At 35.2% G+C, this 24804-nt stretch overlaps 1 long non-coding RNA gene across 2 annotated transcripts; it reads right to left on the minus strand.

Moving 5' to 3' along the window:
- Positions 1-17200: 17200 nt before the first annotated feature.
- LOC122293250 lies at positions 17201-19479 on the minus strand. Of its 2 annotated transcripts, none has more exons than XR_006237222.1 (3): positions 18797-19479; positions 18565-18641; positions 17201-17409 (listed from the first exon to the last, which is right to left on the minus strand). It is a non-coding gene; the product is annotated as an uncharacterized LOC122293250 (long non-coding RNA). The 2 variants fall into 2 exon arrangements; XR_006237223.1 differs by having other exon boundaries at positions 17201-17984.
- Positions 19480-24804: the final 5325 nt, after the last annotated feature.

Raw genomic sequence — 24804 nt, forward strand, 5'->3', positions numbered from 1 at the left:
CAATATATACAGCGGTTTATTTGATGAATACATGTCCTACAAAGATGGTAGAAAATAAAACTCCATTTGAGGCTTGGTGTGGAAGAAAATCATCTTTGAATCATGTGAGATCCCAAATTAGTGTGCTTTAATTATTTATTTCTATTATTATTACAGATTTGTTTTTTTTCATTTTTATTAATTTATTTGGTTCTATTCCCTAAGGTTTTGGGCCCTTTTTGTAGTGGGTTAGGAAGGGGCTTTGTTAGTAGTGTTGTGGGTTGTTTTGGGCCGATTAGGGAGTGTAAATCCAGCCCAAACCGGGTGCAAGTGGAACCTAATCCCTTACCCCCAAAGGGGCCAAACCCCCTCTATGCGACGTCGTTTTGTGTCTTAGGGGCCTGAAAACCCATCTTCTTCTTCTCATTTCTTTTCCCTCCTGCGCTGCAACACCCCCGTTCTCTCTCGCTTTTTCTTCCTCCTGCAACAGAGAATCCCCCCATGCCGTAGCCCACGCCTTCCTCCACCTTAGCACCGCTGTTGGTGTTGTTACTATCATCGTCGGTTGCTGAAGCCTTCGTCGGTACGTCGTTGGACTTCGAGCTCGCCGACCAGAGCTCTTTGCTCTCTCTGGTTCTCTCTCCCTCGTCGAATGGGCTCCACCTCCACCATCCGCCCCACCCTCAAATCCTGAGCCCTACGATTCCCCCCCCCCCCCCCCCCCCCCCCCTTTTCTCTTCTCTGTCCCTCGCTGTTGCTGATCTCTTCCCTGGACCTTGGGTCGCGCCGTGCGCGGCCAACTCAGTCCTTCCTCCGTCAGCATCCTCGCGCCTTCTCCCTGCGATTCTCTCTCCCTCGTTAGCTCTGCAATTCAATCCACCATGGATTTTGGCCTGTCACTCGGATCTGCCGTTGTGTGGCGTCCTCGCCCCCGTCGATATGCCATCTTCCCGCAGTCCCCTTCTCCCTCTCAATCTCGTCCTCAGCCCTAGATCTCCCTTTCCCCCTCTTGATGTTCTATCCCATAGTGCAGCTGTGCGCCGCCGTGAACTACCGCCCCCAGCTGCCTTATGGCGGTCGCGCAACAACCCGTTAGTGCCCCACTTCCCTTTCCCGTCATCCCCTCCCCTCGGTTCCACCCAACCCGTGGCTGATAGCCCATCTTCATCGCTGCCCCGCCATGCCCCACTATAGCAACACCCTCCTCCACCCGCTAGCTCCCCCGGATTCGGCAACCCTTTCGAGAAAAACCAGACAAAAAGCCTCTGTCCCGCCCAAATCCGCCGCTGCCACCTTGCCTGCTTCTGAGGGCAATGCTTAGTTTTAGGTGGGGGGGGGGGGGGGGAGGCGGCGGCTTGTTGAAGGGGAAATATTTTATTTTATCTCCTCAATGTTTGATTTCCTTCGATTTTCTTGCTGAATTGAGATTATTTTCAAAAGTTTAAATCTGTAAAGGAGTTTTTTAGGGCATGGGTTACATTAATTTCTAATGGTCTAGATGTAGCTCACCATAGAAGTTCATGTAACAACCTATTACTCGAGCAAGGGAAATAGATGACTGAAGTTGCCGAATGCTAAACTTGACCATACACAAGCTAGGATACTTTGGTTGCTGTCTTATTTTACAAAGTCTGACTTAATATTTTTAGCTGACAAGAGCTCTAATGAACTACATCTTAATGGTTTATTTTAAAAAAAAAAAAAAAAGGAAAGAAAAGAGAGACCAAAGTCTCCAACTTGAGATGGGACATTATCTCGGTGAAATTTTTCTAATCACTTGGAAGCGTAATAAATTGAGTGATATCTCTTGGGCTGTCGTCGGGCAACAGTGGGATCGGTCAAAACGATAACGCTTTTGGCAGGACCCGTGGCCCCTCGCAAGCGGGGGCATGAGGCTGGTCACAGTATGTATCGGGTGCAGAACTGTGCATCACTCGTTACGAAGTCACATGCACGGTCGTTACCTATGGTGTGGTGAAGGGAGACAAGGTGTATGGATGGTTTCAACTTCAAGGGAAGATCATGGTTTACATATTAATAAATGATTGTGTTTAGGCCAAAATGGAATTTTGGCATGTGTAGTTCTAGTTGAACATGTTATTTTGGGAAAGGATGAAATATGTGTTATTGCACTATGGGCTTGTATGGCTGTCATATTGTGTTGGTTGTGTAAATGCATGTCTTTAAACCCTTAGTTGTTACATGTTAATTACTTGCTGAGATTGCAAAATCTTACTGTAGTATTTCTACCTACGATTCCGTTTTATGGAATCATAAACTTTGATGCAGAGAATGGGTATTAGCAGAGCGACCGGCCCCACCAGAGGAGTTAAGGCTTGGGATTGTACTTGTATTTGTTGTTGGAGCTTGTTTCAATTCCTTTATTTGAGATGGATGATTGTATAAACCCCATTGGTGGTTTTTATTTTGGGTTATAAGATTTTAAATTTTCTGGTGCTTAGCTTTGACTACCTTTTATTTTCCGCTGCGATTATTTGTGTTGCCACACATATTGCATGCTTGCACACCCTAGCACATGGAGTTAAGATGGGTGATCCATGTGGTCATCAACCCGGTATCACGACTTCTACCAAATCACATGTGGGAGTCGAGGGCTTCACAAATATTACTTAAAAGTATTTAATTGTATTTGCTGCTTATGTTCCAAAAGAAGTAAGGTACAAGCTTGAAAAAGCTAGTGAAAAATGCTACTTTATGGGTTATAGCTCAAGATCAAAGGGCTATACACTCTTTAATTTGAAGAAAAATATAAGCTAATTATTTGTAGAGATGTGCTTTTTAATGAGCCAGAATATTGGGATTGGAAAGAAAAGAAAGTTCAAGATCAAGTTACTACCTTCAATGCAATAGTTGATAATCAAGAAGATGAAGTTGAGGATGTTCTTGAAGCTACATAAGAGATATCAGCTATTGCTAGTTCACAATCATCTCAAACTCCTCATCTCCAAGTTCAACTCCAAGAAAAGTGAGAAGACTTAGTAATGTTATTGCAAGTTTGTAATTTTTGTGTTGTTGAACTGGGGTGTTTTGAAGATGCAATTAAAGAAGAAGCAAGGAAGAAAGTTATGGAAGAAGAGATTTATGTGATTGAGAAGAACAAAACTTGAGAGTTGGTAGAGAGGCCAAAAGAAGAAGTGATTGGTGTAAAGTAGATTTTCAAAACAAAGTTCAACCTGGAAGGTTCCATTCAAAAGAAAAAAGCAAGACTTGTAGCAAAAGGGTATAGTCAACAACTTAGAATTGATTTGCAAGACACATTTGCACCGGTGGTTGGAATTGATACTATTAGAGCTCTTATTGCTTTGGCGTCTAAAAAAGGTTGGTTTTTGCATACTTGATGTAAAGCCGGCCTTCCTAAATAGAGTTCTAAAAGAGAAAATTTATGTAGAGCAACCACAAAGTTTTGTAGCAAAAGGAAAAGAGAATAATGTGTACAAGTTAAAGAAGGCTTTGTATAGCCTAAAACAAGCACCCTGAGTATGGTATAATGAAATGATGCTTACTTCAATGAAAAAGACTTTGAAAGAAGCAAAACTGCTATTGCTATGCCAAAGAATCTCATTTACCATTGCCAAACAAAGCATATTACAATCAAGCATCACATTATTAGAGAAGTTGTAGAAGATGAAGAGATTCAACTCAAGTATTACAAAAACTGAAGACCTAGTTACTGATATTTTCACTAAGACTTTCAAAAGATAAATTTTATTATTTGAGAGAAATATTGAGTGTCTGATAAGGATATAATAATGTATAGATTAAGCATGTTAATTGAGTAAATAAATAAATAAAATACCTGCTACATGCTTAATCATACATCAATTTGAAGAAAAGGGTATTAAAATCATGATCTAGCAAAAATTGGGACTTTACATTTATTTTGAGAGAATGGGTATATTGCAAACTTGTGCACTCATGTGATAGCATCAAAAGTTTAGAAAGTTATACCCTAAAAACTAACTCACTTCCTTCAGTCTGCCTCTAGCCCCTACACCATCACATATCTCAGTGGAGTGAGGAAGTAGCAGACCACAACAATTGGAAGGAATGGAATATTCGGTGGTCCAAACAGTGAGGTTGGTTACACATGATGCAGTAGAGGACACGAGTAAGAAGCATCAAAGGAGGGAGTAGATGAAGACTCGAGATAGATCATTTTTTCGAGGAAGAGATTGGGAAAAGGAGAAGAAGATTTTTGGTGTTCATCCTTTTTAGCTTTAAATTTCATTTTTCTACATTTTAATTGACAATGCATTTTCACTACACTATGTGCGAGTAATCTTTCATACCTAGGCTCGGAAATACTTTGATTGGGTTGTGTTTCGATGGGAATCACTTCCTATTTTCATTTGAGTTTTTGTATCTATGAGTTTCTATAATCTTTCAAACAATCTTTACACGAGTCTAAGATAGGTTTTTCTTGTTAATCTCTGATTCATTGTTGACAAAAAGGCATGATGAATGCTTGGATTATACAGAAAACTTATTCTGGTGTGGTTTATCTCAATTAGATTGTTTATTTTTTCAGAAAAGGTTCTAGTATAATGTGGGGACTACAAGATATTTACAAATCATCCGAGCACTTTTCTCTTGATTGAAACTGTGTTTGAAGCAATTGGGGGAGTGAACCCCACTTTGAAACCAACCCATGAAAAAGGAAATCTGTAGCCTGGGTGTTTGATCAATTGTTTCTTAGATATAAAAGTTCTGCATATAGATTGATTTATATACATAACAGTATCCCTAAACATTCCAAGAAATTTGAGTGACTTGTCTAATATTAGTAAAGTAATCTTCTGTCGAGATAAATCACCCTATACACATCCCTCGGAGTTCTCTTTTTGGGAGTTACTACTCTTTTCTGGAAAATAAAGAAAAAGCATCTTCATATTGTTCACGTTGGCCTCACTTTATCTGATCACCATAGTCCCTGTGAATTTCACCTTGGAGCTCTCACTATACAATAATTGTACACTTTCTGCACTTAGATGATATTTTAATTAGAGAGGCAGTGTCACACGAGGCATTAATGGGGAGTGTTAAAAATAGAATTAATGCAATTGTGAGATGCACAAGAGTCGTATGTATACTTTTTTACATCCTACGAAGAAGAATTTTTAGTTTTTCGAGTGTGATTTTAAGTATCTCAAAGTTGTTTTTTAGTTTCTCAAGAGTGTCCTTTTAGTTTCTTAAGAGTATCCTTCTATTTTTTAAGAGTAATTTTATGGTCATCAAGTATGACGAGTTTTATGTGTCTATATATAGGTTGATTTATTGTAATCTATTTTCAAGAAAGTGATGTACAAAATTTCTTTTAAACAAAAATCTCTCTATTTCATTTCATATGCCAACAAAGAAAGCTTCCATGACCGCTTATACAATTTAATGGCAAATCTCTCAACTTTTATGCCTCTTATCCCTACCTGTTATACTCATAATTTTTGGCCACTCGAATGCTAAGTCAGGGATTTAATGCCAAATTGGTGGTGTTTGACTCTTTCCATCTCAGGTGGATTGTGTTAGGTTTGGGTTGATTCATTTTGGGTTGTGTGACATCCTCAACCCCCCACTTGGGATTCGACAGAAGTTGCGACATCGGGATTTTGCCTGCTCGGGTCACACATCCCAAGTGCATTGTGAAAGCAAGCATGTGTAAGCATGTAATGTATAAGTGTGTGATTACAAACATAGTGTAAAAATAAAAGGGCGATATGAAATGCTAGAGTACCAGCAATTAAAAATTACACCACCGAGCCAAATAATCAATAAGTCACCAAGACTCCTAAACACCAACATAAAGTTAATTACAGTCATCCAACTAAATAATAGTAAAACACTAATCGACAATACATAAGGGGAAAGGTCCCCAAGTCTTCACTCCTTAGGCGAAACTGATTCTCCATATTCATATCCTTCTTCTACATCAAAGTTTATAGTTTCGCAAAGCGGAACCGCAAGTGAAGACACCACAATGAGATTTTCCAATCTCAATAAGTAAAGCTAAAAATTAATACCCAAAAGAAAAAATATGTATAAACCACAGCAAAGGAGGAAATTTGATATTTTTCGCAAAACTGAAATTTTATGAAACCAAAATTCTTCTGAACAATTACAGAAAAGAAGCCACACACTCAAAATTCCACATTTCCATTTTGAAAATATCCATTTAATTACGATATGCACCATTAGGGGGGAGTTCGGTCCGGTCCAGTCCGGTCCCGGGGGGTTTTATGGACCAGACCAGACCTATTTGGTCTAGGGTTTTCCCACCCTAGACCGGACCGAACCTCATAAAGACTAGGGCGGTCCGGACCGAACCTCATAAAGACCGGGGCAGTCTGGTCCCATTCGGGACGGTCCGGTCCAATCGGTTCGACCGGCCTCCAAATGGGCCAATGGCCCAATCTTTTTTTTTACCTAATTTTCGGCCCAACAGTTAAAATCCACTAACAATTTATCTAGATTGAAGCCAAAAATACCAAAAAAAATACTTAGAAAGAAAAATAAAAATAACCATTTAAAAAAATTGTCTATATACAATAAATTTGAATAAAATATTTTACTGCCAAAAAAATAAAAAATTTCTAAATACATCCAAACAATTTAAACAAGGGGATCAATCAATCATAGACTCATAGTATATACTATTTAATATTTATCATATAGAAAACTACCAACTTAAGTTGCAATTTGCGACTTGCATTATCTAAAAAAAGAAAGAAAGGTCTTCAAAAAAAAAAGAAAAAAAAGAAGAGAAAAATATAGCTGAAAATTGAAATCTACCTTCATGCATCTTACATACATCAAATGATTCAAATCTGCCTTCTAAAAAAAAGAAAAATAAAAATCCATTCCCAAACATATTTAAAAACTGAAAATTAAAAGGTCTTAAAAAAAAGAACTATCAAAGACTAGAAGTCATATTTAATAATTTATATATATGATGCACTATAACAGACTAACAGTAGCATAAATTACTTAAAAAAAAATGACCAATAGTAGCATAAAGCATTAACATATTTACATCACCACAAAATACAAATTATACAATTAAGCCTTGGTAGCTTCTACATCTTTTTGGCTTGACATACTTTTAACATTTCGGTGTTTTCACAATATCCTGTAAAGTGTAAACAAATGAATTATCAGCAAAAATTCTGATCACCAAACACATAAAAATAGAAAAAAGTATAAACGGTTACTGTTTCAGATTTGAACAAATCAAGGTGAGCTCGGTCAAGACTCAAGAGATAGAATAATACCCAGCTTGTGATTCACAGAAAAACCAGTTTTAATTCTCTCTGTATGGCACATGATTGTACAGTTTTCTTATTATATGTTGCATATTTTAATTTCTAACTGTAGTAGATAGTATATGTCCTCGTAATTATTAGGAAAGATGGTGAATTGTTAGCATCTCTAATATTTATTGCATGGTTCGTGTTATTTCTCTGTCAAAATGGTATGCCTACCTCATGAATGTATATATATATATATATATATAGCATTTGATGCTTTGATCAAGATCAGATGGTTGGTATAGACACACTACATTCTTTACGTCCAGTTTAAATACAAAACCTATAATAAGAATCTATTTTTTATGAAAATTATATGAGTTTGGAAAAAAAAAAAAAAACATTTATGCATGCATGTGCATTCGTACTGCCCCAGGGCCCAGGCCAACTACCTACTGAAAAGAAATAAAAACTGAAAAAAAAAAAAAAAAAACAACAATACAAAGAAAATAAAAACACATTTACACCTACTAGTTATTGTGGTACTTGTTTAAAGCTCTTAAGTCCTAACATTTACATTTACATTGATAAATGGATTTATATATTTCCATGCACTTAAAAATAAAAACACAACAATACAAAGAAAATATTTACAAACAGAAAAAAGCCAAGAGAAAGAAATAAAACTGGAAAAAAAAAAAAAAAGATTTTAGTGAGCACATCACATTCATTCTAATTTTTCACAGTCTGACCTTTTTGGTCTTGCATCAATATTGGATTAAGAGCCGGTAGCCATTGAATTTGATCCTTCTGCAGAATCACCAAATTCCCCAACAAGTTCTTCTTCGATCCATAAAAATTCAAAACAAAACAAATTAAATAAAGTAAAAATAATATAGAAGATAAAACAAAATATACTACAAAATAAATCAAAAGTAAATTGATTACATATCCATATCTATCTGCTTCTCAAATTCTTCCACTTCATCCATTAAAATCCTAAGCCTTATTGGAGTAAAGGAAGAACGGAGCTCATTTTGTGCACATATAAGAGCCTCAACCATCATCGGATTTAAACTACTTCGGAAAAGGTTAAGTACATGACCCGCAGTGCTAAATGTAGATTCAAAGGCCATAGTAGATATCGGTATTGCAAGTACATCGTGTGCAACTTTTGAAAGTATCACTGTATCTAACTGAATTCACCTTCTACCAATTTAGTAGGTTAAAACAATCACCTTGATCCTCACATTTTTCAGCTAGATATCTATCAACCTCTGACTTGCTTTTCAAAGAGTCTTCTGATTGCAACTCTTGCTTAAATTGGGCCATTAATGCAGCCTGTCTACTTGTAGACTGATCCGTGGGAGGACTTGCATCTTCACGTGGGAAACTTGTGCATTGAGGAGAACTCTCTTTTTTATTTTGGATATATGCCTCATACATGCGGAACAATGTATTTTTCACCTTCCAACTCAAATCAATGATTTTTTATTGATCATATGCATACATTTTTCTCAACCCAAAGTCAAGATATCGCATCTTATAACGAGGATCAAGAACAATCCCAACGTACAGCAACATATTCTGATTATCTATATTCTCCCAATACTTTTCAAACTTTCGCTTCATATTTGTGGCCATTAATCCTACCACGGGACTTCCTTCTTCACACTCTATGTTAATAGCATTTTTAATAGTAACCAACTCCGTAAAAAAAAGTATTACAAGTTACATACTCACCTCCCGAAAAGCGTAAAGTTGCATCATGAAATAAGGCAAGAAACTTCTCAAATAACTATACCTTATCCCAATCGGATGCATTGGGAGGCCCTAACTTCTTTGACTTTCTCCTAGTCACTACATCACTTTCATCATCGTCATCATCATCATCTCCAATATTACTTAAAAAGCAAATATCTTCTTCCTCCAACCGATTAAAAGCATTTCTAAATTTTTCAGCCCTCTCCAACGTGAGATAGGTGGAGTTCGACCTAGTCGGTATATCTAGGCAAACATGACTTTTGCATTGAATCTCTTCCAACCCCACACATTTCTTAAATGTACTCCACCTTTGAGGGGATGATTTAACATATTCACAACACCCCTCACGTTCACAATAGACTCCTCATATTCTTTCAATCCCTCATGTACAATTAAATTCAAAATGTGGGCACAACATCGAACAAGTAAGAATTCATGTTCTAAGACCATATCCCTCCTATACTTGGTTTTTTTTTTTTTTTTTTTCAAAAAAGAAATGGCCCCATTATTAGAACTTGCATTATCAAGAGTGATTGCAAGTATTTTTGGTCGCCCCCAATCATGCAAACACAACTCTATGCATTTACCAAGTGTATTACCCTTGTGATTTTCAACCAAAGAAAAGAAAAGAATCATCTTATGTAGCTTCCAATCATCATCAATAAAATGTGTCGTGAGACACATATAATTAAGGTTTTGCATGGATATCCATGTATCCGTGGTGAGGGAAATTCGTTACCCTCAAAGAGCACTTCTTAATTTATTTTTTTCCCTCATAAACAAATTAAAACAATCCTTCGCAATTGTCCAACGAGATGGAATCCCTACCCACTTAGGGCAAACCACAAGCATAAATTTTCTAAAACCCTCCCCTTCAACAAACCTAAATGGCAACTCATAAACAATAATCATCTCAGCTAAGGCTTGTCGGCAAGCCTCAACACTAAATGCAATGGTTACAAGTCCCCCATCACCACTACCTCCCTCCACTTTCCAACCTAGAGTCGTCTGGGACTTATCCATATTCTTAAACGGGTCTTTCTTACATTGCTTCTCAATGTGATGCTTCATAGACTTTGTACCATTGATCTTTGTATCACATGCATACGAACCACCAAAATAATTACATACAGCCCTAAGTTTAGTGGGATCACATTTTGGTATTCTTGTAAAGTGATCCCAAAACATTGACCTAACTCTAACAATTTGTGACCTACCAATATTATATTTATCACTTACATTGGATGGGGGTTGGAGGCGGAGGCATATTTGGACTTTGTATTGACTCTTGCACATCATTTGTTGAAGTTGAAGAATCTATCTAGAAAAATAAACAACCAACAATTAGTGTAATGAGTTTCTATAGAACAACAAATATTAAAATTTAAAACCCATTCAATCTCACTTAAAGACTATAGAACAATACTTTAAAAAAAAAAAAAAAAAGAAGCAAATTGAACAATAAAATGCTAAAGTCAATCTGAGTTAGTGACTTTAGTAAAACAAATTCAAATCATGAAATATTCCTTGTCTAAGAAATCAGAAAGCTCACTAACTTTATTATCATCGTATATATGTCTACTGTTTTATAAGTATATATAATGCATTAATTACATACTTTAATGGTTTACTTAGCAAGAATCATAAATTAATTAGCTTGCTAGCTTGATCTGTCCTTTTCAGTGAATATAAGAATAATTTTTTGAAACTGATTTTTCATTAAAGTAGAAAAAACTATTAATGAAATAAAACATTGTGTTTATAACTTTTATCTTGTTTTCTCTGACATTTTTTTAAAAACAAAAATCTTCTTGATCTGAAAAAGATTCATATATACACACACACACACACGTGAATAACATTCCAATTCAGTATACTGATCTTTGTACATCTAAAAAATCATAATGCTTAATTAATTAATGCCATATTAACTTTATTATCATTGTAATTAATTGTTTTGCATATATATATATATATATATGCATTCATGTATGTATGTATACAACTAATTCAATGCATCGTTTGCTTGCCGTGCAGGACTCACACATTACGCTAGCTTGCTATATATATATAATATTTTTTTATAAGTATATATAAAATATATATGTCCTTTTTATTTTGTTTTATTTGTTTTTCCAATAAAGAAAGATTGATTTGTCGTGCAAATTCAATTAGTTATAATCGGTTCAGGTTCTATTATAAAAGCACTAGAAAATAAAACACACCAATTAGTTTCAGGTTCAGGTTCTATTATAAACATACCAATTAGTTATAAAAGCACTAGAAAATAGGTTCAGGTCCTATTATAATATGTTTAGGTTCAGGTTCTATTATAATAGGTTTATTATAAGTTATAAACACACCAATTAATTACAAAAGCACTAGAAAATAGAACAAGAAATTCAGGTTCAAAAACTTGGAAAACCCCATCAACTGATCAACATATTTCTATATTGCAAAACACACCATCAAACATAAAATTATTTTATTCAAAACATATATTAATTATACAAAGCATACCCAAGTTTATAAAATCTGTCACATGTTACTACCCCATTCCATTAATTGATTAAACGCACCAAGTGTTTTATTTAACAACTTTACAACCACCAAATATTAGGACCATACAAACCACATCTTCAAAATTTTGCAAAACCCCATCAATTTATTCAAACAAAAATCCAATAAAAATCGAAATAAATACATTCATATCTCAAACAAAAATCAACACCTTAACTACCAATATGTACTAAACAATATACGAGGGACAAATATAATCATAGAAAAAAATGTGTAGTCTAACAACATTACACAGCGCCAACATCACATTACTTAAAATCATTTCAAACATCTAACCAAAACTCGAGCACACACTCTCACTTCCAAATCCCTTCAACAAGTTTCAGCACACAAACAATCCTAAAATCCACAAAAGGAAAGAGAAACAAGAAAAAAAAAAATTCACAGGTTCTATCCACCAGACCACCTCTATCTAGCACACAAACAATCCTAAAATCCACAACTATCCAGCACACAAACAAGCCTAATATCCACAACTATCAAGCAAATTAACAAAAATAATAGCTAATAGGTAAGATATAAAAATTATATAATATATATATATATATATATAGAGAGAGAGAGAGAGAGAGAGAGAGAGAGAGAGAGAGAGGCATCTCGTATTGCAAATAATGGGCTTTCAGAACCAGAGGTGAGTACGGGAAACGGCGCTGTATACGACGGAGGGGCAACGGCACGACAATGGTGGGCTACGCACGGCACGGGGCTAGGGTTTTCTGAAGTTGAGAGAGTTCTGAGATGAGAGGTGAGACCGTGAGAGAGAAAGCGAAGTGAACGGGGAAGGAAGGGAATCGGGGGGGGGAGGGGGGGAAAACCAAAATCTGATACTGAAACGGCGCCGTTTGGGGTCAGTATCATAATTTGGAAAAAATATATATGGGTTGCGTGTTTCACACAACCCAATTTCTAAAAAGTAATAACGGCGCCGTTTCACGCAACCCAATTTCTAATAAGTAATAACAGCGCTGTTTGATGTGTATTATATATTTAACTTAGTAAAAATAAAATTAATGTGTATTAGTTATTTAAGTTAGTAAAAATAAAATTAAGTAAAAATATGTTTAAGCTAGTAAAAATAAAATTAAGTAAACAATTTAATGTGTATTATTTAATTAACTCACTAAAAAAATCACTAGTTAATTGTTACTTTATTAATTAATAATTATTACTAACTTAAGAGAGTTTTATTTTTTAAACGACTAACTTAGAGAGTTAGGCTTAGAGTATATCAATTGACAATTTTTTTATTCTTTTTTATCTCCAAGGGAATATATTTAATACTAATGTAATTATATTGTGATATTAATTTAATATATATATAACTAATAGTATACTATTATATTTATATATTATATATATTAGTAATACACTAATACTAATACTATTAGTCTATTAATATATAGTAAATTAGTAATATTTATTAACTTATTTACTATAGTCTAATAACTAGATAGTCTACATGTAATAACTAGTAACTAATAATACGTAATAACACTAGTTATACTAGTACTAATAGATAATAACTTAAAGATATTATCTTAATATATATATATATATAACTAATAGTATACTATTATATATATAATATATTATATATATTAGTAATTTACTATATACTAATACTATTAGTCTATTAGTATATAGTAAATTAGTAATATTTATTAACTTATTTAGTAATATTTATTAACTTATTTACTATAAGTTTATAACTAATAACTAGATGTAAATATCATGTAATAACTAGTAGTGATTTATTAATTTGAGTTTTGCTACATACAAGCACAGTCGCACACTAATCTGTGTACCAATACTGATTTATTCATACTTAAAATTTAAATTAACATTGTTTTCAATAAAATTTACTTTTTAACCAATCACATCATATTAGTGCACAGATTAGTGCGCAATTGTGCTTGCAACTATATTTTTCCTATTAATTTAGACGATTAGTGATTTAGTCTTAGTCTTAGACTCTTAGTAAGTTAGTAACTTAGTATAAATATTAGTATTAGTATAAAATTATAAATATTAGCCTATTAGATTAGATAAAAATTATAAATAATTATATACAATTATAAATATTATATAAATAATAAAATATATAAATAATATTTTATTCATTCGGTCCTGGGTAAAAAACCCCTAGACCGGGACCGAACCGAAACCACTCGGTCCAGGGGAAATAGGACTGAGACCAATCGGACCTATGTCTGGTCCGGCTCGATCCGGACCGAAATGGCCGGTCTGGTCTGTTTTGCCGGTTCGGACCGGCCGATACTCCCCCCCTATGCACCATGGTCTCCCCTAAAGACCATCCGCATACTTTGTTTCCATTTGTTACACTGCGGGTAACGACTATGCTTATGACTACGTAACAAGTGATGCCCAGCTCGACGCCCGGGGCACACATGACCAAGTATCCTCTAGCCTTCGCCAAGAGAGAGGCCATAGAGTCGACATGAGAACGTTATCATCTTGTCCGGGGCCGTTGTCACCTAATTAGAACCCAGGGAACGTCACTCAATTTTATATACTCCCAAATGACTGGAGGAGCTCTATTGAGATAATACTTTATCCCAGCTTGGAGTCGTAATATGTATACACAAAAAAAAAAAAAAAAAAACACTTTTTTTAGTGTTTGACTCCAAAACCACAGGTTCAAGTTTACAGCATAAACACAACATGGGTGATAGGGCACCATTAGTACAATATAATGAGATGCAATAATTAAAAATGCAATTATGCATTAGACAGTTATTGGATGAAATGGCATAGCAAAGCACGACAAACAAATATAGTGTAGTACACAATTTCATACTTTCGCATTTTCACAACTACACGCCATTCCCAAAACTTCACCAGGCCCACAGGCTACAATCCATCACCACCTACAAATTTTATCTCAATTCTCCACAAGGCCCCCGACCACTTTACCACTCACAATCCAACTACAACAAACACAATTTAATGATTTTTCCATGTTAGTATTTCATGAGTCGGTCTGAGAATTTACTTACAACACTAAAGGGAAATTCTTGATAATCTAGTGCGCAGACTTAAAGTACCCCTCTTGGATTGAGAGAAAACTAAAGTGTGTGTGCACTCGTCGTGTGGTGGCAGTTGGAGGGGTGCATAGTAATAGGGGCAAATTTGGGCAAAATAGAGGGATATATGATTAGAAAAAATAATAGGCGGCAAATTCGACATTTAAGAAGGATAAGGAAGGGGATCTCTTGGCAGAGGGTGGTGGTAGGCGGCAGAGTAGAACCTAAAGGAGGATCTAGACTCGGGTTGGGTGGATCTGAGAAGAGGAGGAGGCTGAGTAGAAAGGGGAGGATGTGGGGGTGGTCAGATGACCACAAAGGAGCTCTTAGAGGTGGTGGACTTCAGCGGCACACGGTAGAACCCTAAATAAAAATTTTCTAAACCTCGGGCTAAGATAACAGAAAGAGATGTTGGAGGATTTGATAGTAGAAGATGGAATATAGAGGAAGAGAGGCTTGGTGATGATTTTCGAAGGGTGGAGGTCTAACCTATTTATAGGCCGTGGCACTGGGGCTTGGCAGACACGGCCTCGACTGTGCTTGGTAGTGCAAGGTGGTGAGGGAGGAACGAGCATTGCACTCATGGCATGTAGCGGGTGGTGCACAACGGCGACATGCATGCATGAGGCTCAACACCTCATAGGGTGCAATGAAAATGGAACATGGATTGGGCGGTGGAGATGTAGTCTGATGGTGGCAGAGGGGGACAAAATGACACTACCATGTGGAGCCGAGGTGATGGGAGGCGTGGGTAGTGGAACAATCGCTGCCTACTGGAGGGAAAAAAAAAACAAAACTAAAAGGGAAAGGGAGAAGAGTCGTGCAAAGCTCTGTGTGTGTGAGAGAGAGAGAGAGAGAGAGAGAGAGAGAGAGAGAGAGAGAAGAAGGAGAATAAGAAGAATAAGAAAAGATGAAGGTTAGGGTTGAAACCCTAGCCCAAAATGCTATAGTTTTGCATAAAGTGAGGGGTTGGTGTCACACACACGAGTTGGGCTCGAAGTTTGCATCCACTCACAAAAATTCAAAAAAAAAAAAGATAAAAAAGGAACCCCCTTGAACAACCTGTTGGGCTCCCCTTCAGCAAAGAATACACATACATAGGTGGACTTGGGCTTCACAGGTTGAACCAATTCTTTGTTGTCGTCATCTTTTAGAGTTTTCTTGTATTCTTTTAAAAAAAATTATAAAGTTTCAAACTAAATTACCTAAGTCAAAAGAAAGTCAAGGGTGTTTGATTAAAGTCCACTCCAGCGGTTGTCCAAACTTGAGAGTCTTAAGTGAGAGAGAAATGAACACATAAAATAAGTCATACAATATATATTGTTGTATATCCATCAAAATATTTTGAGAAGTATTAAATAATAATAGATGTTGGAGAATCCATTCCATATATCTATCGCTTGAGGTCGTCAAATTGGGTAACAACTTGATCATAAAGATCTTTTCACAAGACAATCAAAGTACAAATTTATAAAACATTTCATTCGTCTTTCAAATTAAAATAATTCTTTTTATAATATAATTGTTAAATTACTAAATTTGTCCTCAAAAATATCATTCACTTTCTAATTTGATCTAACTTTGACATGCCAATCGATTCATATATATAAATTTTTTTGTCCATTTTGTGATTAAAATTAGATATTGACAAATAGATAAATTAATATAAATAAAAACTTCATACGTACTTAGTGATTGTATTGCCAAAATGTGTAATAACTTGATGAATAGTATATGGCTTTTTCCAAAATCTAGAAACATGACCGTATTGACTAGAATTTCATGGAAAGAAGGCATTATATCTGCTGGCAAAGAAAAGAAAAAAAAAAGTACAAGACAACCTCCATGTACATGGAGGTAGGGTAACATTCGAAGAGAATCAGTAATTCAACGAGTACAAGACAACCTCCACCCCAATGCTTATAGAGTACGTTGAGCAACAAACGGTCAATATGGTCATACAAGGAGAAGGGAGAGGGGAGAAATGTTACAACCCCCCGACCCAGAGAAAAAGCCCAGCCTACAAAAATAAATAAATAAATAAATATGTAAAAGCAGCAATACGTGCGTATTGTCTCAGGAAAATTCCCTCTCTCTCTCTTTCTCTTTCTCCTTTCAAAATCTCCACTCTAGATGCCTTCTCTCTTCGTTCTCCCTAAAAGTTTCCATATTTCTTTCCAGCTTCTTGCTTCCTCACTGGCTGCACGTTGATCTTCTCGTTGGCAACAATTTATTCCCTTTACTGGTTCTCTGATGTTCTTTCCTTTGATGAGTCTCTCCTTCTCGCGATTTCCTTTCATCGCCATCTCTCTTACTAGCTATATGCATGGAGTATTACGTACTCATTGATCAGAAATTAAGCACACATTGCACCTCACATTCGACTCTCTTCCCTCTTTGATCCCATATATATTTTCTTTTCGAGTTAGTCTCCCTAGGGAGCCCTTGACCCCCACGTTTGATTTGGTGGCAGTCGTGACATCAGGATGATAACTACATGGATTACACATCCTATTGCCATGTGCTATTTTGTACAAGCATGCAATATGTGTGCAACATAAATAACGCAGTGGAAAAATAAAAGGTAGTCAAGCTAAGTGTCAAAAAATTTAAAATAGTACAACCCAAAATAGTAATAATCCTCCGAGAGGTTATACAATCATACGACTGAAAATATAAATAAAGTAATAACAACCGTGACAAATACATATAAGAAATAGAAATCAACACACCAATCACTCCTCTCGATACCTCCGGCTCTAATTCCTCATCTGCATCAAAGTCTACGATTCCATAAAATGGAACCGTCAGTAGAAATACCATAATGAGATTTCACAATATCAATAAGTAATCAACATGCGACAATCAAGAGTTCAAGACATGCACTTATACAACCAACAAAAATATGACAGCCTTACAAGCAAAAGAGCATAATATCCATTTTTTTACCATTTCCAAAAAATAGCACATCTAAATAGAACACGCATGCCAAAAATTCCTTTGGCCCAAAACACAACCATTTATTATCGTGTACACTATGGCCTCCCTTCGGGACTATCTATACACTCTGACTCTCTTCGTATATGTGACTTCATAACGAGCGACACCCAACTCAGCACCCAACGCGTACTGTGACTAAGCATCCTCTAGGCTCCGCCAGCAAGAGACTAAAAGGCATGCCAAGACCGTTACCATCTTGGCCGATCCAACTGTCACCTAGCGACAGCCCTGGAGACATCACTCAGTTTATTACATTCGAGTGATCAGAAAAGCTCCACAAAGACAATTCCTCATCTCGACTTAAGGTCGTGATACGCATGTACCCACATGTTATTGCCAATACTTGAAAACCCAGTTTCTAGATCACACAAACATGGCATAATACATCACATTTAAATAATCAGAATAAATAGTACTAACGGTAAATATGCAAACGCATGACAGGCAATATATTGGATGATATGGCATAACACCCATAAGACAATATACAACATCACAATAGTCACAAACGTGACAGTTTCACAAACCGAAGTACACGTGTAATCCCCGCATCCATTCGGCCCACAGCCCAATTTCCAACAAAACTATGATTATCAAACCCACACATTGTCGGGCCAGAGGCCCTTCTCAACACAACCACATTGCAAACAGAGTATGGTTTGAAGAGTGAGATGAAGATTTTAAATTTTAGATAAAAATTTAAAATATTATATTTTAATATTATTATTATTTTAAAATTTTAAAAAGTGAAATTGAGATTTAAAAAAATTAAATTATTTATTATATTTTATATAAAGATTTAAAAAAATTGTAATAATGAAACCAGAAATTTTTTTTTAAAATGAGAATTTTGAAAATCTTGCTCGACCAAACCGAACCTTAGATAATTGATAAATTTATATCTTAAACTCAAGAGTCAGCTTTGGAGAGTTACTTACGACGCGGACGGGCAAATCTGGATGATTGAGGGCGCGTCGGTCTATGGGGTCCCGCGATTGGACAAATGCGCGTGCCGCTACGCAGACGGACACAAAATGGTTGGTTAATAAACGAAAGGAAAAATGAAAAATGTTAGTGATTAAAAAAATGTTAAATGAAAAATGAAAAAAAAAAAAAAAAAAAAAAACGCTGACGCCCAGCGCTATGTTTGGAGCGGCACAGTAGCCTTACCCTAAACGAAACGTAAACAGGAAACTAGTAAGCAACTCATGGCAGATTTGGCTCACCGAGGTGACGACCAAAATGGCGGACCAGAGGGCTTTTGGTGGGTTTTTTACGAAGAGGGTGTCGGATCTGGGGAGCTAGAGGGTGGAGGAGGGGGTTGCTACAGTGGGACACGGCGGAGCAGAGGTGGGGATGGGCTACTCTCAGGTTGGGTGGATCTGAGTGATAGGGACGGCGGGAAAAGGAAGGTGGGTGCACGGCCTTGCAAAGCCAGCTGGTGTGGCGGCGGACTGCGAAAAACACTCCTAAAGACTTCGGGATCTAGATCTAAGGGTGGGGAATCTCTAGATCTAGGTTTAGAGAAGGAGAGAATGGATTTTCGTGGTGATTCGAGGGGTGGAGAACTCGGCCTATTTATAGGCTGAGTGGGGGGTTCTCAACATTCGCAGTGCCGATTTTGAATGGGGGTGGTGGACGGTGTGGAGTCTGTGCGAGAGCCACGCGTGGCATGCTACCATTGGCCACCAGCGGCGGCGAGGCGCACCCATGGCTGAAAAGCCTTCGCAGAGGGAGTGGGGAAGAAAATACTGAGGGGCTCACGGATTTGGGGTGGCAGGCGGTGGTGCAGGCTGGTGGTGAAGGGGCTGCCCGTGACCGATGCGTGGCACGGCGCAGATGCGAAAGCAAGAGGAACATTAGGGTTTTTAAACCCTTAAACCAAAAACGACGCCGTTTTAATGACGGGAAAATTTTCACAAACAGCCAAAACGACGCCGTTTCTGGGTGGAGGGGCTGGGCCCGGTTCCCACACTCCATTCGGCCCAATAACTTACTACACAACACACAAATTAACCTGTTTCCTAACCCACTACACAAAAAGGCCCAAACCAAACAAGAAAGAGTAATAGAAATAAAATACAAGGAAATAAAATAAAATAAAAAATAAAAACACACAAATTTTGGGGATCTCATGACACTCGCTCTTGCGCGCGTAATTTCTTACTGCGGAGATCGATCGAGTGGTTGGATCATCCTCCACTTTGGTATATATGCTTAAGTTTTGTTTATTCTTATTCTCTTTTAGATCCAACATATAACCAAGCATGCACAAACCGTTAATATACATTCGCTGAATAGATGATGATAAACATAGTCTTAGAAACACACATGCATGCATGCATTCTGAAATTAAATACCAAACCAAACTAGCTATAGCTAGTACGTACAGATAGAGTAGTGCGACTCCCATTAAGCAACAAACATAGATGATTGACGACACAGATCACTTTGTACATATGATCAAAGTGATGATCTAATGATCATCTACTCATTATTTATCGTTATAGAGACCTAGATGGTCATATATATATATATATATATAAATTACTGCTTCCCAGTTGGAAGCTTTTTGATCATGATATTCATGAGGCGATCCTTCACTTTATCCAGCAATGACGAGATTTCTTCATCCAGAGTTTTAAGCCAGTCCTCTTCGCCTTTCTGAACAGAAGTACTCTCTGTGTTAACTGGCTCTTTGCCTTTCGACTCATTACAGTCACCAGGATTTGATTCAGCACTGGAGAAATACAAAGATTAAAAAACGTGCCATGTATATAAATTGATATATCAGTTGGCCCTATCGCACCAAAAAATTGATCAAAGTGCTTAAAGCTAGTGATAAGCAGAAGATCATCAGTACTTAACAAAATCGATATTGCATCAATAATCATTCATAAAAATAAATCAACATCATGCTGATCATCCCTGTTCTATCAATCAATTCCTCAGAAATACATGCAACTATGCCTAAAACTTCGGTAATACACAAATTCTCCCCCTAGCTTTTTTACGTTACAAGAAAATTATTTATTTATTATCAGTTATTTTTAACCAAAATAAATATATTCTCGTTACAAATAATTCGTTAGAAATGTTGTTTTTTTTCCTAGTAAATTTTTTTATAACAAAATGATAAGTCCAGAGACATCATATATGACTGCGCGCGCGCATGATCATGTGCGCTATCATGTGGAAGTAGTAATTGTTCTTGCATGCAAAGTAACATATATACAACAAATAATTGTAAGAACCGTGTTAAAATCACTCAACTGATCACCAATGCATGAATGAAAACTCGTTAAATTATCAAAAACTTTGATTTCCCACCCTCAAACAATTCAGTTAGGATTCTATCGTGACAGTGCAGCCCGGCCATGGTTGTAACGTACTCATACATATTGATCTCATTCATGTACGTACAACAAAACATTTTGAGCAATTTTCATTTTCTTGATTGTTTTTCATTCTTTCTCATAAAAATACAATTGAAAATAAACATGCATGCAATTGAATTATTAAAGATAAAAAGACAACAACAAAACGACAATATCTAAACGATATTGATATTTGAAAATCAAGATAGTCAAATTAATTATAACGTATCTAAATAACAAATTACAAGCAATATCCATATATAAGATATCATAAATGGCATGCCACATGACAATTAATTAAGCTGCCATTTGTCAGACAACTAAAAATATTAAAACATGTCAAAAAGAAATCTAAAAACTTAAAACATGTTAGAAATAAAATAAAAAACTAATAGCTCAAAATAACAAAAGTGGAAAAAAATTCAAAATCTAAAAAATCATATGTAAAAAAGGTGAAAAAGAGGAGGAAGATTAGGGTGAGGATCGAAGGAAACCCGAGAGATCGAGGGAATTGGTGAGAAAAAGAATGGTGCTTTATTTGAGACTTAAGATCAGCTGTCAAGAAATGTTTCTGAATTTTTGAACAAATTAAAAACAATTTTTAGAAAAGAATGTTTGATTTTCTATGGATCGAAACTGTTTTTCATTCAGTCTTTTTCAAACATGTACATTCAAATACCAAAAAATCAGAAAAATTATTTACAAAGATTTTTGTATGATGAAACAAATGAAGCTTTTACATACAACAGTACTACTACGTACATTCTTCTTCAGCAAGACGACCATCGATCATTCGATTCACAAAAGCCATGGTACGTGGAAAAATAAGATTTTTCTAAATTATATTGACCAAGTTGAAAATTAAACTTCACCACACTATAAATCACCACACTATAAAGTACAGAATATATTTGCTAAACTTTTTTGAGAAAAAAAAAAAAATATATATATATATATATTTGCTCCGAAAAGAGATCGAAGTAATTACCTGTCACGGGTGTCCATTTTCACGTTGTCCAAACCTGCAGCTAGCTTGTCTAAAATCTCACTGGGCCGAAGTACATAGCGAGGGGACGGCTAAGGATACTAATATATATATATAGAAAAATTTTGTTGTAATAATAATTACGCATTAATATATATATCAATCTAATATGATTAAACAAAAAATAGATTTGATTGAAAATAATATTAATTTAAATTTTGAATATAAAAAAATCAATATTAGTACGCAGATTAGTACGTGATTTTACTTGTACGTAACAAAACTATAGAGAGAGGGGTTGGTAATACTGCCACTAGGCGCTGGTGTATTTTATGTGTTTTTTTTCTTTTTGCTTTTTTTCACATTACTTTTTTTTAACACTTTTATATATTTTTAAAAAAAAAATTCACAACATCATTAAATAAAACTTCTTTAATTACAAAGTATGAAAAACAAAAAAGAAAAAAAATTCCAGCAGAAAGAATAATATTCTCTATATACATATATATATGACTACTGTTGAGAATAATTAAGAATACTTTTATTTATTTATTTTTTTTAAGAAATGATATTTATAGTCGTGATTGTGCAAGTGCCACGCAGTCTCTTTGAAAAAAGTGAATTAATACGGGACCCACATGAAAAAAAAAACTAACTTTTTAATCGTGGACCTTATTTTTTTTAAAGAGATTGCACGGCATTTACACACTCTACAATTATATGTAGAATTACTCTTTTTTTTTTAGTCAAAAAGAAGGGGACTCAAGAGTAATTTTCTTTCCTTATTTTGACAACTACCATGAGATCAAGATCACGATAGTGCATATAAAGTGCCATTTACAGTTGGCAAGGTAAATATAAAGTCAAATCCTTTCACCTGCTAATTTGGCTTTCTTCATAAACTTTCATTATATTATACTGATAATAATAATAATGGTGGTAGTAACGAAAAATGTTATCTATATTTAAAATTTTAGACACATAATTATATATGTTAACATATCAGCTATTGAAATGATGAAAATTTTAAAATTTGAATTAAAAAGGAAAAAAATTGAAAAAAGGAAGCTGACGCTCAATGCGTATAATGTTGTGCATAAAATTGTTCATACATATAACACTACTCAATACTAATAATGGTTTTTCTTTTTCATGCATGCATGACATGTTATGCATAGTGCATTAGTGAGGTAGATATGATCTACTTTGAACCTTTCACGGCCAACTCATTGCCCACGTTCGAAGATTATATTATATATAATGATAATAATACTAATAATAATAACAATGATTTGTTTTACAGGATGATACGCACCTTGCATGGTTAGGTACATTGGTTAGGTAGACAATATAAGATCCTTTCACCTTCACCTACTCCTTTCACCTCATCTGAAAATTACATTACATATAACACTACTCAATATTAATAATAGTTTTTTTCGTGCATGCATGACGTGTTATGCATAGTGCATTAATGAGGTAGACATGATATACTAAGAACCTTTCACGGCCTACTCACTTGCTCACGTGCGAAGATTATATTATATATAACGATAATAATACTAATAATAATAACAATGATTTTTTTACAGGATGATACACACCTTGCATGGTTAGGTACATTGGTTAGGTAGACAATATAAGATCCTTTCACCTATTTCTTTCACTTCATCTAAAAATTACATTACATATAACACTACTCAATATTAATAATGGTTTTTTTCATGTATGCATGACGTGTTATGCATAGTGCATTAGTGAGGTAGACGTGATCTACTAAGAACCTTTCAAGGCTTACTCATTTGCTCACGTTCGAAGATTATATTATATATAATGATAATAATACTAATAATAATAACAAAGATTTTTTTACAGGATGATATACACCTTGCATGGTTAGGTACATTGGTTAGGTAGACAATATAAGATCCTTTCACCTGTTCCTTTCACCTCATCTGAAAATTACATTATATATAACACTACTCAATTCTAATAATGGTTTTTTTCATGCATGCATGACGTGTTATGCATAGTATATTAGTGAGGTAGACATGATCTACTAAGAACCTTTCACGGCTTACTCATTTGCTCACGTTCGAAGATTATATTATATATAATGATAATAATACTAATAATAATAACAATGACTTTTTTACCTTGCATGGTTAGGTACATTGGTTAGGTAGACAATATAAGATCCTTTCACCTGTTCCTTTCACCTCATTTGAAAATTACATTACATATAAAACTACTCAATACTAATAATGGTTTTTTTCATGCATGCATGACGTGTTATGCATAGTGCATTAGTGAGATAGACATGATCTACTAAGAACCTTTTAAGGCTTACTCATTTGCTCACGTTCGAAGATTATATTATATATAATGATAATAATACTAATAATAATAACAATGATTTTTTTACAGGATGATATGCACCTTGCATAGTTAGGTACATTGGTTGACAATATAAGATCCTTTCACTTATTCCTTTCACCTTATATGAAAATTACATTACATATAATACTACTCAATAATAATAATGGTTTTTTTTTTTCATGCATGCATGATGTGTTATGCATAATACATTAGTGAGGTAGACATGATCTACTAAGAACCTTTCACGGCCTACTCATTTACTCACGTTCGAAGATTATATTATATATAATGATAATAATACTAATAATAATAACAATGACTTTTTTACCTTGCATGGTTAGTTACATTGGTTAGATAGACAATATAAGATCCTTTCACCTGTTCCTTTCACCTCATTTAAAAATTACATTACATATAACACTACTCAATACTAATAA

This window comes from Carya illinoinensis, chromosome 14, assembly GCF_018687715.1.
Source record: "Carya illinoinensis cultivar Pawnee chromosome 14, C.illinoinensisPawnee_v1, whole genome shotgun sequence".
Taxonomy (NCBI): domain Eukaryota; kingdom Viridiplantae; phylum Streptophyta; class Magnoliopsida; order Fagales; family Juglandaceae; genus Carya; species Carya illinoinensis.